The following is a 13090-nucleotide window of genomic DNA, read 5'->3' as shown; positions in this document are numbered from 1 at the left end:
TAGATAACTAGTGAGACAAACAACAGGCTAACCAAAAAGATTAAAAGGGAAGGCTAGGGAATGAGATGTCCACAGGGGGCATTGAAAATCTCCAGCATGTTTCTGGGAATCCAGAGGGCCATGCACATGTGTATGGCTGTGAGCTTCTCCAGGGCTGTATGCATGCTCAGGAAAGACCTGAGAAGACATTAAGCTCTCAACTCTAACTGACCCGAAGGCTCTGTGCTAGCAGGAAGTGAAGGCTAAGACAGAGTTGTCCACTGCTTGGCTGAGTGTTGAAGGCATGCCCCACCATGTGCACAGAGCTCCTCAACAAAAAGTGGGAGACTTACTGGTTCCAGGCATCTAAGGACATCTCCTTCGAAGTTAACCGAGCAGAGACTTCAGTGATCACAAACAACAAAGAATATGGATTTAAAGAATTAGCTCAGAAAAATCACTAAACAAACAAACAACAACAAATGGTGGGAAAGGGGGAGAATCTGCTTTCCAGTGTGGCCACATTATATTGTTTAGAATGTCCAATCTGTGCAAAACAATTAGAGACATGCAAAGAAAGAGTAAAGCATGGCCCATACAGGGCTGGGGGGCAGGGAAGAAGCAAACAATAGAAACCATCTGTGGACGTGCTAGATAGAGATTTTAATTAACTATTTTAAGTATGTTCAAAGAACTAAAAGAAGCTATGTCTAAGCAACTAAAGGAGAATGTGAGAGCAATGTCTCAGTAAAGAGACAGAAATTATAAATAAGAACTACATGGAAATTTCGAAGCTGAAAAGTATAATAACTGACATGAAAAATTCACTAGAGGGCTCAAGAGCAGAGGTGAGTCCGGGAACTTGAAGATGATGGATTGAGATTACCCAGTTTTCAGAGCAGAAAGGAAAAAGAATGGAAAAAAAGTGGACAGAATCTTAGAGACAACATATGTATAAAGGGAGTCCCAGAAGGAGAGGAAAGAGGCAGAAAGAATATCTGAAGAAAGTGGAAGTTCATAGTTCACAGAAGGGACCGCAGTGATAGCTTGAACGCTTGGATTTTTTTTTTTAATTGAGGTATAACTGACATATAACACCACATTAGTTCCAGGTGTACAACATAATGATTCAAGGTTTGCATTCGTTGTGAAATGATCAGCGCAGGAAATCTAGTTAACGTCAATCTCCACACATAGCTACAAATTTCTTTTTCTTGTCATGAGAACTTTAAAGATCTACTCTTTTAGCAACTTCCAAATACACAATATGGCATTATTAACTATAGTCACCATGCCTCAGGACTTACTTATTTTATAATTGGAAGTTTGTATCTTTTTAAAAACTTTGGATTTTTATCACTAGAAACAAATACTTTCAGTTTTCCTTGAAGTGGCAGGTCTACTTTGTTTGTTTTCAAGACGATGTTTGCCACATATCTGAGGCTTGAGAATCACTTGTCCATTGTTCTTTCAAGCAAAAATTATACTCCATGAAAAAGTGGCTAGTTCAGCTTGCAACTGAAACAATCACACAGGTGCTTTCCCTCGAGATGACTATCCTCTCAAGGAAATCCAGCAGAGATGTTTTGAGCATATTTCTCATTTCCTTACAGGGCAGTTAAAGGGCTTTGTCAAGATTTAATGAAATTGGGGCGCCTGGGTGGCTCAGTGGGTTAAAGCCTCTGCCTTCAGCTCAGGTCATGGTCGCGGGGTCCTGGGATCAAGCCCCGCATCGGGCTCTCTGCTCCTCGGGGAGCCTGCTTCCCCCTCTCTCTGCCTGCCTCCCTGCCTACTTGTGATCTCTGTCAAGTAAATAAATAAAATCTTTAAAAAAAAGATTTAATGAAATTAACAATTTTTACTGATGCATCAGAAATATATCAAGTGAACTGTTTTGGGTTTTGGTTTGCTTTTAACTGCAGCTGTACAGCAGTGAAGAATTCTACGACAACTAGTATAATTTGGAACCACTGCCTAGATTCATGCTAAGCCACCAACCGTTTTCCCATCCTTTGCTTTTTATCATCACTCCATATGTCAACACAGTGAAAAAGACAAATAATGTTTCAGTAATTTTGTGATAATAGTTTTGATCTGCCAGATTCTCTGAAAGGTCATTAGGGAACCCAAGGGGTCCATGGACCACACTTTGAAAACCACTAATTAAAGCTATTCACCGAGGGAAGCTTTAAAATGCTCTCAGCAATTTTCTCACAGCAAATAGCTGGCCGAGGAGGGCTCTTGAACCCTGGCAGTGGGCAGCAGCATGGAGGGCTGACATTTTGCTCACTGTAATCACTTAGGTGCTCTCTTAGGCAGATGACTTCCTCTCTTTGGGCCTCAATTTCCTGATTTACTAAGTGGAAGAAGAACTATGTCTGGGTCCCACTACCCCTTAGAGATTCTGATTTAATGTTCAGTACATGGGGCTCCGCGATTTAATTTGGGGCAGGAGAAGGCTGGGTCCATCAATCCAGGAGTGGAAGGGAGGTTGCCAACCTTAGAAGTTCCTCGGGATTTCGCCAACTTAGGATGGTTTTGTGTTTTGGGAACAAGGATTATAAATGTGAGTGAGGACTGAGAGCACAGGGCAAGCAAGAATATGAAAATAGGGGGTTGGGAAATAGAATGTAACAGGTGCAAAAAGAAGAGAAGGAATCATTTTTTTCTCTAGCTACCAGCACGACAGACCTATTAGCCCAGATTGTCTTTGAAATCCCTACATTCCAATCCCCACCCTTACTGCCCCCCTCGGGGGCTTGGGTTTTCACACACACTCCGTCATCTATCTCTTCATTCCTCATTCCACTGACACACATAAAACAGAACGACTTACTCCCATGTGGTCTGAAAAGTGGATTTCCCCGGCTCAGGTTGCTTCTCGTCTCCCTTTTGTCTCCTGGAGGTCATTCCTCTGCTCCCCAGAAAACTCTCCCAACAAGATTAAAATTGCTGGAACAAACCCTGCATCAGACCAGGCGCCCCAAGGACAGAGTTTGTGGGAGCCAGAGCTCAAGCTATTGGCTGGAGGTAAGACACGAAATCCTTTCCGGGCTTCAGGTATTGTTCTGTTTTACTATGTGCCACTTTCCAGGGGAGGAAAACAATATCTGGGAACAAAATGTCAGCAGTGTCTTCACCGGGGCAGCCAGGAATGTGGGGGGTGGGGGGACTTTGGAGGCCTCCCACCCCCTCCGCGCCCTGTGGGTTTTCTGAGCCTTGCCTGCCCGTGCGGCAGGGAGCAGGGAGAGCGTCTGGCTCAGTAAATACATGATGACATCCGTGTCCTTGCCGCCATCACAGTGCCAGGTGAAGGTCAAAATATTCTCTTACAGCGACTGTCTGTATCTTATTACTTGCCTAACTGCTACTATCAATTTGATGGATTGAATTATTCATAATGACTAAAGGAATAAGAAAGGCTTGGGTTTTTTCATGCCCTCAAGCTAGTTTGTTGTAGAAATAGGAGAATTCTAATACTAGCAACACACACAACTTCTTGATCATATCTTCTATAAGCAGCGAGATACATTTCAACACCGATGAGGAGTTTCCATATACATTTACCAATTTACTCATTTATCCAATGGATTTATTGAACCATGAGTTTGAAGACTGAAAGGGGACTTGGAACTGTGCAGCTCCTGGGCCCACCTGCCTCCCTACCCCCATCCCTGCTCCCTTCCCTGCTCTGTTCTGTCTCCTGGTGCTGACCCTTTAGGCCCAGACTCCCCAGTTCCCGGGGTCACTGGCGTCCTTCTGCATCAGACCACAGGGAGGCAGGAGATTAGAGACTGGCGAGAAAGGAAAAGTCACCCACAGGTGGGATTCCTAGGAGGACATCCCTTCTGTCCTTTTCAGCAGCTCCAGGTCCCACAGGACAGGACAGGCCCACAGGGTTCCAGCTTCTGCCTTGTAACCCAGAACTAGTTGCCTTACTGCCTCCCCTCACCCGAGCAGCCTAGGGAATGGTGGTTTCTTGCTCGTGCTCATTTCTGGGTGACCCGCATTGGGATCACTCACCTGTACAACCCCACATTGAATGTTTGAAAATAGTTGGGTTTTTTTTGTTGTTTTGTTTTGTTTTTTTAAGATTTTAAGATTTAAGAATGAGTGGGGAGAGGGGCAGGGGGAGAGGGAGAAGCAGGCTCCTGGCTGAACAGGGAGCCCAATGTGGGGCTCAATCCCAGGACCCTTGGATCATGACCTAAGCTAAAGGCAGATGCTTAACTGACTGAGCCACACAAGTGTCCCGAAGATAGTTTTTGTCTTCCTGGTTAGACCCTGAGAGATAGAGAGATGATTTAGTTCACGGATGTTGGAACTGAGGCCCTGGGAAGATGTGAGTGTCTTATGGAACACAGTTAAAAAATTATAAGAAATGACTACGACATGTAAGGCACTATATTAGACTCTGTGTAGACAATAAAGATGGTACATTCCTAGGCCCTTTCTAGGAGCTTCTCAGCCAATAAGAGAAATGATGTAGATATACCAACGGCTACAATACAGGATGGTACGTGGTAAGGGCAATTAAAAATCCAATCAATTATGGAGATTAGGGTCAGGGGTGCAAGATAATGAGGGAAGATTTCCTGGATATTCAAAAGCTGAAGCAGGGGCGCCTGGATGGCTCAGTGGGTTAAGCCAGTGCCTTTGGCTCATGTCATGATCCCAGAATCCTGAGATCAAGTCTCGAATCAGGCGGGATTCTCTGCCCCTCTCTGCCCCTCCCCTGGCTTGTGCTCTCTCTCTTTTGCTCATTCTCTCTCTCAAATAAATACATAAAATCTTAAAAAAATTAAAAAAAAAAAACTGAAGCAGGCCTACGAAATACACAGTAGGATTTTGGCAGGAAAGTCGGTATATGGCTGGGGTTGGGGAGGGAGCTGATCACTCCAGGCAGAAGAAACAGCCTCAAGGTGAGACTGAGGGCACAGTGGGCTAAAAGGTAGGGCCACTTTCATTATTTATTATTTAAACACAACAGTTTTGAGGATGAAAAGGGACACTATTAATAATTACACCGAGACTACAGGCAGAAACCAGGGGAGAGAAATTGACAGCATAAGACTTGTCTCCTTCCCCAGGGGAGCTGTCAATTTTGCAGAGAGATAAGACTTTCAGGTGTTATATGGGGAGCAATACACAATTTGCAAACTCTAGTGTCATTGAATCCCAAAAGGCACAGTTGAGGCAGGGAGCATTTCTGGTGCTAGGAGGGGAGAGGTCAGGGTGTCCCAGATCTTCAGACAGCGTGCCAGGAGCGCGGAACTTGAGCGTAGTAGGAAGGATTAAATTTTGGGTGGTGGGGAAGTGGGGAGGGCATTCCTGGCAGACGTACCAGAGCTGGGATGAGCAGATCGTGTGTAAGGGACAGTGAAGGAATGAGCTGGTGGGGAGAGGGCCCTAAAGGACAGGAGCTGGGGGCTGAAAGGCACAGAGTTCTGCTCAGGGGCACGGCACACGAGTGAACTGCAGTGGAAATTCTACTTTCCGCCTTCACCCGAGTGTAATTCTGAGCAGAGAGGAGAGGCAGATTGCAAAGCCAGTACAGCACAAGGGTGAAGGGGCAGACTTAGAGGCAAGACTGCCTGGGTCCACACGCTGCCCACTCACTGTGCAACGTGGACAAGCTACGAAAGTACTGTAACTGGACCCACACCAGAGGACGACATGAGGACGACGGGAGGTTATTCCTAGAAGGGCTTACAGCAGGGCCCCGTGCACAGGAAGCTGGGAATTCGGAGTTCTCATCACTGGCTGGACGTTAGAGTCACTAGGGGTGCTTTCTTAAAGTACCAGGGCCAGAGGACTTTTTAGGGCAGTGAAGCACTCGGTAGGTTACTATAATGTTGAATACGTGTCATTACACGGTCATCGAAAAGCAGGGGCTGTGTGACACCAACAGTGAGTCCTAACATAAGACTTGGACTTTGGGTGATGATGGTGGCTGCTGTAGGCTCACTGATTAGTAGCAGCTCTACTACCCCAGTGGGGGTTGTTGACGGTGGGGGAGGCTGTGCATGGGGATGGGTCAAGGGCGGCTATGGAAACTGTGTTTTCTGCTCAGCTTTGCACCGGACCTAAAACTGCTCTAAAGAGTGAAGTATTTAAAAGGGGGAGAAATTCCAGGGTCAGGGCTCTACCAAAAAAGGCAATTAAGCAGCATCTCAAGGGTGACAGGTTTCACAATGGGTGGTTTTGAAGCTTCCTAGGTGATTCTAAATAGGAGCCGGAGCTCAGAGGCATTGAGCTAAAAAGGGTGTTAGCCTGTGTGTGGTCATGAAAGAGGTAGGGGAGCTGGTAAATTGATGGAAGAGGAGGGATCTTTGCTTGGCATGTGTCAGGAGTGATTTCTTGGCTCTTTTCTGGCACAAAAGTGCTAAGCTTTTGACAGCGTTTTGAGCCTTTGGGTGTAGTGCTGGCTGACCAGATAGTCTTTAAATAAGAAAGGAGCCAACTGACTTCAGAAAGGAGAAAAAAAAAAAAAAACAACTATAGCATTACTATCATCTGGTTTAGTTAATAGACAATGGAACCCTCTTATCAAAAGAAAACTCAAAGGTGGTTGGAAACAATCCCTACCCTGCACCCAGGCTAGCGTAATGCCCAGAATGTGTCCAAAAATCTCAAGGTACATTGTGACAATAGAAAAACTCCTACATTAAGTTATAAATCCATCTATGAAAGACATGGCATCTTAAGCGCAGGACCAAGAACACACCCCTTGACACTGCAGGACCCAGAGCTCTTTTGTAAGAGCAAGCTAACTTCGCATCCTGCAAGACCAGTGCTGCTAACTCATCAAACACCCCGCATGCCCCAAATCACACTCTGGCATTTCCTATCCAAACCTGCTTCTTGTCTCAAAAAAATCGTCATCCCGCTCTACTAATCATTCATGGGGCACACGTCACAGTCCTATTTTTCACTCCTCTTCTGCATCCAGTCCAGCAGAAACCCCTGCCAGATGGATCCAGAACCTGGTGGCTTCCTGCCATCTGCTCCAGGACAACCCTGGACTGGGCCACTTCCTCTCTCGTCTGGATCATGGCATTGCTGCCTGTGAGTCTTCCTCACTCTGCCCTGTCTCCTCTGCAGCCACAGTGACCTTGAATGCTCCCACTTCCAGCTTCCTTCTGCCCCTTCTGGTCCCTCTGAAGGGAACACTCTGCCACAGGATAATCTCCCCACTGTCCCACTCGTACCCTTTCCACCTGTGCTATGGCACCTCAGCAGAAACACCTTCCTTCCTGAGACTCCTTCCCGTCCCTGCCCTCCTCTACTCTTTGTCACCTGACACTACTGGTTTTGCTGGTGTGACTAATGTACGAATCCTTCTCTATCCCTGTCCCATGAGTCCCACAGGACTTCACTGTGCTCCCTCCTGGGTCCCCAGGGTCTTGAATGGCTCTGGCATATAGAAGGCCCTCCATTAATCTTGATCTTCGAAGGCAGTTCTCATGATCACTTCTTTTTGAGTTAAATCCCACCACACATGTTAGTAAATTTTGTTTTTGGAGGACAGCTCTGCTAGAGGGAAATGCAGTGAGTAATATAATAGGACCTGCGGGTCCTGGGAGAGAGAACTTTTGGCTTCTGATCCTGGCTTTGTTCCTAACCAGTTGTTAAGAACTCGGATGAGTCCCATGACCTCTCTGGGTCTTGGGTGATCTATAAAGTAAAAAATCAATGGGATTTGACCAATCACATCAGCTCTTCTAGGTGCTGGATCTGAGTGTCATATTTTTTAGAGTTCTTCACGTGTAACAGAGAGCCAGGAACGGGATAATCCTTAGAGCTGGGCTTCCTTGTGTCACTGTGCACAGAATCCCCTGGGACCTTGTTAAAATGCAGAATCCAATTGGCAGGGGTGCGGGCTAGGACTCGGGCATTCTTAGGAGCTCCAGGGGCCATGGCTGCTGCTTCTACTCTGAAATAAATTTTGAGGAGCAAGGTCTTAGGGTCACTTCCAGCTTCAGGACCCAAGTGTTTCTAAAGAGTGAAAGTCCCTTTACTGAATTCTTAGAAAAATACCAGCTGTCACTTGACTCACTGCTCACTTTGAGCTGAGTTCCCAATAAGTGCCTGACAGGCTGCCCTCACAGGCAGCTCTGTGGGGGCTGGAGCTAGTTTTGCTTTTTTAGAAAACCAACCACTGCACCCCAGGCAGGGGAGGTGCACAAAACCAGACCTGAGAACTTCTCTCTCAAAAGCAGCCTGGGAGGCAAGAAACAGGGACAATTGGATCACTTCTCTTTGCTGCACTGCAGCCTTGGTGCTGGCAATGTCCCTCTCTGTCATTCTTTGGGGCCATCTCACTGCACCTCTGCCTCACTCCCATGTCCTGGGACCTTGTGGGTGAGTAGGTGAGGCCTCTGGCAGCCGGTATGAAAGCAGGGAGCCACAAGGCACCTGGGAAGAGTAGCCCCAGGTTGTAGGAAAGCTGGTCTAGGCTGGGAGGAGGAAGAATCCCTGCCTTGCCGGCATGGCAATCCAGGGAGTGGGGAATGACAAGGACAGAGAGGGGCAGCCACGTGATGACCAGGAGTTCAGACTCGTTGGAGCTCAAATGGCCCCAGGGGTTGTTGACATAGTCGCCTGCTCCCACAGCTCTTTTATAATTATATAATGATCCCCTTAGACTGCACAGTCTCTAAAGTCATAGTCAGCTGACCACCAAGACACAGTATTTCAAATCAGGTCCCCATGTTCATGGGGAGGAACCATGAAATGGTTCTGCGGGGGAGGAAAAAATTTCCTCAACCCTGTTAGGGTCCCTGGATGGGTTTGAAAATTCAACTGACAAGGACAGATTTCAGGAGAAAAGCATACACATTTTATTGAATTTTTACACATATAAGAGAGCCTTCACAAGAGAATGAAGACCCAAACAAGTGACAAGAACAGAAAGCTTTTATACCTTTTAGACAAAGAAATAATAAATTTGTGAAGAGTTGATAAGACAAAGGGGTTTGGGCTAGAGGTAGCAAATGGTGAAGAAGTAACTAGAAGGTAAGAATGAGTTTGCCGGGGTTGTTTGTACAGATCTCCTCTCACCCCAAATTCCCTGTATCTGGTGATAAAAACGGTTTCTGTCCTCCTGGCACAGGAATATACCTTTCACATAGGAGTTTTATGACCTGTTTCAGGGAAACAGGGAGAGGACAGTTGGGGGGGTGGTGGTGGAGGGCTCAGACCTTCCTCCTCTTGCCATTTTTAATAATTCCTTCAGCTTAAGTTATTTAATATGCCGAGGTGACATATTTTGAGGAAGTGTGCCTGAACCCTATCAGCATTTCCCGCTCTCTTGGCAAAACTGTGGAGACTACAACAAAAGCACTTGAATCCATTATGTAATTTATCCCATAAATCCTTACTGAACGTCTGATGACAGCCAGGCACAGAGCAGGCCCTAGAGACACAGCAGGGAACACTGGACACACTTCTGCTCCCGTGGAATTTACATTCCGGCTGGGGGATGCTCACAATAAACACAAATACAAATAAATATGCATCATGACTGGCAACAACCCAAGTGTCCATCCACAGGTGAACAGAATAACAACTTTGGTGGAGCCAAACAATGAAACACTGAACACTGTTCAATGACAAAGGGAAGGAACTACTGACACAGGAAAGGATGCAGATGGTTCTGAAGATAATTACGGCGAGCGAAAGCAGCCAGATACAAAAGAGAACATGCTCTATGATCTCATCTATATAAAATTCTAGAAAAGACAAACCTGTCTCCAGGGATAGAAGGCAGATGGGTTGCTGTGTAAAGACGCATGGGAGAGAGGGGAGGAGGGCTGGACTGCAAAGGGGCACTGAGAAATCATTTGGATTTAGTCTTAGGAACTGAGAGGTTGAGGTGCTGGGGTTGGCCCGAACTTGGAAGACCCAGGAGAAGGGAGAGGGCAAACCAGGCAGTCAGAAGTGATAGAGTCTGGAGGCAGGCAGAGAGAAGGCTCAGGGTCCAAGGCTCACAAGGAACTAAAAGTAAGGGGAGGAGGGGGATAGAGTCAGAGATACGCAAAGCTCCTAGGCATGATGGGGCAAAGATGGAGGCAAATTTCATGGGAGGCCCTTGGCTGAGGGCACGAGAGGGAGAAAATAAGGCTGTGCTGGCCAGGACAAGGACACATGTTCCCAAACCAAATTTTGTTCTTAGTCCTGCCCACCCCCCACCCCTAACCCCCTGCCCTGAGCCCCTCCCTTCAGGGTTGGAGCAAGGCCCATCCTGGGACTCACAGGGCTTGATTTTGTCCCAGCTCTTCCCCCAGGGAGAGGTCTGCCCTCATCAAATACCTTCTTTATGATGCTCACCTTTAAAACAGAAGTCAGTTAAATGATCTCTAGGACTAACGCCGTGATTGCGACAGCAGTGAGACTCCCCGTCTTGTCAATCATCAGAAGTGCTGGACCCCAACTGGCCCAGAACTTCCCTAATGTTACCATCTGCTCTAAGGTCACCTCAGAAGGTGATGATGGAGCGGCCTTGACAAAGGCATGGAGCCCACGTCCGATTTCCAGGGATTACTGCACCTCTCTCTGGCCCAGCGTCTTGGGAGGGGCTCCTGGATCAACCTGTCACCTGTTCCCATATTAGCATAATGTGCCCTGAGAGCCAACACCATAGTGAGACCAACTGTCCAAGTCCAGCCCCCAGCCAAAGAGGAGGGTCCCATTCACTCCTCTGACACACTTACCCAACCAAAGTCAAAACCAGAATGTGAGGACAGGCCTCGGGTTCTCAGCACAGACCCGCTACCCTGAGAACTAAATGGGAGTTTCTCGTCAGACCCTCAGGACTCATTCAAGAAATACTCTAGGCGTGGTCTGAGGAATGACCACAATGCTGAATTCATTCAGGAGGAATGCTGACCTGGGCCCCCCGCTGGGAACACAGAGGCCTTCAGGGTGCCGAAAGTTCTACCCGTCATCCTTAAGACTTGTTACACCTACTTAAGCTCACGGGAACACAAAGTTCACAAAATGCTTTCCAACCTCAGATGAAATGCTTTTCTGTCTTAGTCAAGACATAGCAAGATTCAGTCATCCCTATTTCTACCCAATGGTTCCTTTTTTTTTTTTTTTAAGATTTTATTTATTTATTTGAGAATGAGGGAGAGAGAGAGAGAGAGAGAGAACATGAGCAGGGGGGAGGGGCGCAGGGAGAAGCAGGCTCCCTGCTGAGCTGGGAGCCCGATGTGAGGCTCCATCCCAGGACCCTGGGATCATGACCTGAGCCAAAGGCAGACACTTCACCGGCTGAGCCACCCAGGCACCCCTCTACCTCATGGTTCCTTGATGAAACACATTAATTATATCTTATCCTCTAAGAGGGGAAATAGCAGAGGGAAAATGTTGCCAAGCTGTGCTACCTTTCCTATCTCCAAGTTGCCCTATTTTTAATCAGTTCCAAAATCACAGTTCAGCGTGGGGACATGTTGAGATAGCATAAGATAACTATTATTTATAGAGTATCCTAAATTCTTCGTACATCTTGATTTAATCCCCATACCGATCCCATAAAGTGGTACTATCATTATCCCCTTCTTGCAGATGAGAAAACTGAGTCTCAGAGAGGCTACATAACTTGCTGAAGATGATACAATGCATAAGATCTGGGATTTACATCAGACAACCCAGGGACACCCGGGTGGCTCAGTCGGTTAAGTGTCTGCTTTCAGTTCAGGTCATGATCCCAGGGTCCTGGGATCGAGCCCTGAGTCAGGCTCCCTGCTCAGCAGGAAGCCCGCTTCTCCTCTCCCCCCACTCACTGTCTCTTTCTCTCTCTCTCTCTTGGATAAATAAATAAAATAATCAGTCAGTCAATCCAGACAACCCAGCTTCAGATCCTTGCTCTACACGGTGGAAATAGCCTTCTGTCCTTTGTAAGTAAAGTTGATGGTGACAATTCTACTGTTAGCAGGATGTGTGCTTGAAGGGTTTCTTGCCGGAATAGAGAGGTTTTAAACCAATTCCCTAATACTCACTTGCCCAGGCTCACTCTCGACCAACAACTCAAGTTTCTTCAATGTTTGGAAGGACTTTGAGTTTCCCTAGGTGATCATGTCCAGCAAGAGGCCTCTAGAAACCAAAGTCTTCAACTCAGACAACAAGAACCTGTAAACAACTTTTTGTTACAAACCGGAGTGGCTTCGAGACTATAACAGTATCCCAAAGCTCCTGGCATCCATCTGTCCACCTACGTGTGAGGAATAACAAGGTATCACTAAAATCACAGAGTGCACCATCTAAAAACCATCCAAACAGGGTTTCAAGCAGAAACATGGATGAGAAAAGCAGCTTTAAACCTGGGTCTGGGTTCCAGCTCCCCTGTTAAATGTCCAGTTGTTTCCGGTCTTTGAAAATGCTCCACTGGGGGTGCCTGGGTGCTCAGTGGGTTAAAGCCTCTGCCTTCAGCTTGGGTCATGATCTCAGGGTCCTGGGATCGAGCCCCGCATCGGGCTCTCTGCTCAGCGGGAAGCCTGCTTCCTCCTCTCTCGCTGCCTGCCTCTCTGTCTACTTGTGATTTCTGTCTGTCAAACAAATAAATAAAATCTTTAAAAATTAAAAAAAAATAAAAAGAAAATGCTCCACTGATTCTAACACTTTTCAAAACTATTCACATCAAAGTATCCTGGCTCTAAATACAGCTACTATAAGCTAGGGCACAGTGATACAGAGTAACTCTGGGACCACACTGCTTCTAGGGAGTGAACAGTAAAATGATACTGGTTACTAACTAATAATTGATAGCTAATTAACTAATAGCTGATAACTAATATTTGTCACATGCGTAATACACGCTTTGTTGACCATTTTGCTCAAATAATCTCAAAAAAATCGTTTTATGAAGACACCAAAGCACAGAGAAGTTAATTGACTTGCTCTAGGCCACACAGCTAATAAGTGGCAGAGTACAGCCACAGCAAAAGTGTGGACTTTGAGGAAGGACCTGGAGAATTCTGTCGTCATTTGCAAACACATAAGGCTATAGGGATAAGAGATAACAGAAATCCCAGTCCCTGCCCCGAGGAGCTGGCCTTCCAACAAAGAGCGGAAGCCAGGCTCGATCTCACAACCCTGAGATCATGAC

This window comes from Martes martes, assembly GCF_963455335.1.
Source record: "Martes martes genome assembly, chromosome: 13".
NCBI lineage: Eukaryota > Metazoa > Chordata > Mammalia > Carnivora > Mustelidae > Martes > Martes martes.
The sequence above is the reverse complement of the archived record's forward strand: the minus strand, read 5'-3'. Positions refer to the sequence as shown.